The following is a 3,625-nucleotide window of genomic DNA, read 5'->3' on the forward strand; positions in this document are numbered from 1 at the left end:
AATTGGATAGTTCCACTCTGACCACTGGGTACACTGGCTCTTGGATCTAAGGAGGTGCTAATCTAGCCTCTGTCTGAGGCTACCCAGCAGAAGCCAGCTGTAAAGCAATGCAAGTTGCCTTGGTGCCTTGGGGCAGCTGCAGTTTGTTAAGTAATTTTCTGATTACAATGGGCCGGGGCTTTCATATGCAAAAGCCTCCTTGCATGGCTTGGGCGGGGTCCCATGGGATCTACAGGGCGGGTGGAGTGAGCAATATGACTGCTCTCAGTCCTGCTCTCAGAGGCCCCGGCAATTGCTGAGAGTGCCTCTGAGAGAAAGCTGCCCTCGAGTTCCGACCGATGCCAGACAGTCCCGTTTCTCCCGTATGAGTCTGGGTCCCCAGAGACTCGCCAGGAACTGGAGCTCAGAGCCTGAGACTCCCTCCCGATTGAAAAAGACAATCGTGTCCTCAGCTGCCAGCCCTTTCCACGTGCACCTCCGCACCTTTGTATTTTATTTCTGCACCGCACCTCCTCTGAGTCTCAGTGTGCTTTTCTCTTTCATTCTAGTTGTAGAATTTCCACTCAGCCAGCCTTCCTGTGGTTCTGGATTATGTCTGTTTTGTCTTTTAGTTGTATTTTTGAAGTGGTTGTGCGAGGCAGCAATCTCCGGTGTTTACCTATGCCGCCATCTTGGTTTCTCTCCACATTCCATTGGTTGATTCTTGTATGTGCCCTGACTGAGGATCAAACCCAAAACCCTGGATATCAGTATGATGTTCTAACCAACTGAGCTACCCAGCCAGAACAAGATTTCTTAAATGGACACAAAAGCACAAGCCATAATAGATAATTTTGATAAAATGCACTTCATCACAATTAAAAACTTCTGCTCTGAGAAACAAACTGTTAAGATAATGACAAGGCTAACCACAGATGAAGAAAAAAATATTTACAATACTTAAAATTTACAGACCTCTTGTCTGATCCCCCCAAAATAACTGTGTTTGGAGATTAAAAATGGTGGTGGAGTAAGTAGATGCGACACAGACATGCTCCCAGAACCAAACTGGAGTTACAACTAAAATACAAAGAAACCACCCTGAATAATGAACTGAAGACTAGCTAGAGAGAACCCTGATAACCAAGAACTGAATGTAGAGACTGCATAGAGACTGGTAGGTAGGTCAGAGGCACGAAAGGGCTGGCTGGGCTCCCACAAATAGCAGCTGAAGTTCTGGAGAGATATCTCAGCTGTGGGGGTTGCCACTGAGAACACTGGGTTCTAATCCCCAAGCTGGGTCTCCATGCAGAGAGCACCAGAACTGACAAAGGTGCCCACATAACATCTGTCTGTGAAAAGCAGCAGGGTTGCTGTCTGCCAGGGAGAGACAGCTGGAAATGCAGGCATCCTCTTAAAGGGCCAAAGCACAAAATTTTGTGTGAAGACACTGACCTTGGGCTCCAGTAGAAGGAGGGCAGAAACAGTTGACCCAACCTATTGGAAAACCCCTGGCCACATAGTGTGAAGTTTTTGAGGCCCATTAAGAGACTGAGAATAACAATTAGTCTCCAGGCCAAAGCAATTGCCCAACTCTGTTGGAAACCTCTCATCACATCTGTGGACGATTGCCTGAGGGCTACTGAAGACTGAATCCAGTCAGTCTGCAGGCTTTGAGTATTTGCCTGATCTAATTAGTTAGAAACAGCGATTGACACTGTTCTGCCCTAGAGACTGAAAGGTGTAGCAGATCTACCTAATAGTCACAAACCCAAACAGGCAGACAAAATGGGGAGACAAAAATACAGCAAGAGATTTCTCCAGAAGAAGAGATAAATGAAATGGAGATAAGAAATTTATCTGATACAGAGTTCAGAATAATGATGGTAAAGATGCTCAACAGCATTAGGAAAGATATAATAACTATGAAAAAAGAACAGTCAGAAATAAAGAATGACATAACAGTAATGAAGAACACATTGGAAGGAATACACAGCAGATTAGGGGAAGCTGAGGATTGGATCAGTGAATTAGAAGACAGGGTAGAAAAAAACAATCAGAGAACCAAAAAGAAAAAACAATTAAAAATAACCAGGAGGACAGATGGCTTTTTTATACACCAATAATGAATTCTCAGAAAGAGAAACTAAACAAACAATCCCATTTACCATTACAACAACAAAAAATTAAGATACTGAGGAATAAACTTAACCAAGGAGGCAGAGACCTGTACTCAGAAAATTATAGGATGTTGAAAAAAGAGATAGAGGAAGATATAAACAAGTGGAAGAATATATCATGTTCATGAATTGGTAGAATAAATGTCATTAAAATGTCCATACTACCCAAGGCAATACAGGTTCAATGTAATCCCTATTAATATACCAACTGCATATTTACAGAGCTAGAATAAATACTCCAAAAATTTATATGGAACCAAAAAGACCCCAAATGGCTGCAGCAATCTTGGGAAAGAAAAACAAAGTTGGAGGAATCACAATACCAGATATCAAGTTATTCTACAAAGCCATCATAATAAAAAAGGCTGGCACTGGCACAAGAACAGGCATATAGATCAATGGAACAGAAAAGGGAACCCAAAAATTGACCAAAGCCATTAAGCTCAATTAATACTTGACAAAGGAGACAAGAGCATACAGTGGAGTCAAGACAGTCTCTTCAATAAATGGTGTTGGGAAAATTGGACCAGATACATGCAAAAAGAAAAAAAAAAGGAAACTGGACCACCAACTTGCACCATACAAAAGAATAAACTCAAAATAGATAAAAGACTTAAACGCAAGTCATGAAACTATAAACATCCTAGAAACCATAGGCGGCAAAATCTCAGACATCTCTTGTAGCAATATGTTTATGGATATACCTCCTGGGGCAAAGAAAACTAAGGAGAAAATAAACAAATGGGACAACATCAAAATAAAAAGCTTCTGCACAGCAAAAGAAACCATCAACAAAATGAAAAGAGAACCCACTGAATGAGAGAACATATTTGGCAATGATACATCTGATAAAAGGTTAATTTCTAAAATAGAAGGAACTCATACAACTTAACAAAAGGAAGATAAACAATCCAATTAAAAAACCAGCAAAGAACCTAAGTAGACACTTCTCCAAAGAGGACATACTGATGGCCAAGAGACATGAAAAATGCTCAAAGTCACTGATCATCAGTGAGATGCAAATTAAAATGACAGTGAGGTATCACCATACACCTGTCATAATGGCTGGTTGTTCAACAAATCAACAAATGACAAGTGCTGGTAAGGATGTGGAGAAAAGGGAGCTTAGTACACTGCTGGTGGGAATGCAGACTTGGTGCAACCATTATGGAAAACGGTATGGAGTTTCCTCAAAAAATTACATATGGAACTGCCATTTGACCCAATGATCCCTGACCCAATGATCCCACTTCTAGGAATATATCAAAAGAAACCTGAAGGACAAATCAGAAAGAATGTACCAAAACTATATTTAAAACAGCACAATTTATAATAGATAAGATCTGGAAACAGCCCAAGTGCCCATCAGTAGATGAGTGGATAAAAAAGCTGTGGTACATTTATACCATGGAATACTATACAGCAGTAAAAAAGAAGAATCTTTTCCTCTTTGAGACAGCATGAAG

Source organism: Myotis davidii, unplaced genomic scaffold (genome assembly GCF_000327345.1).
Source record: "Myotis davidii unplaced genomic scaffold, ASM32734v1 scaffold1608, whole genome shotgun sequence".
Classification (NCBI taxonomy): Eukaryota; Metazoa; Chordata; class Mammalia; order Chiroptera; family Vespertilionidae; genus Myotis; species Myotis davidii.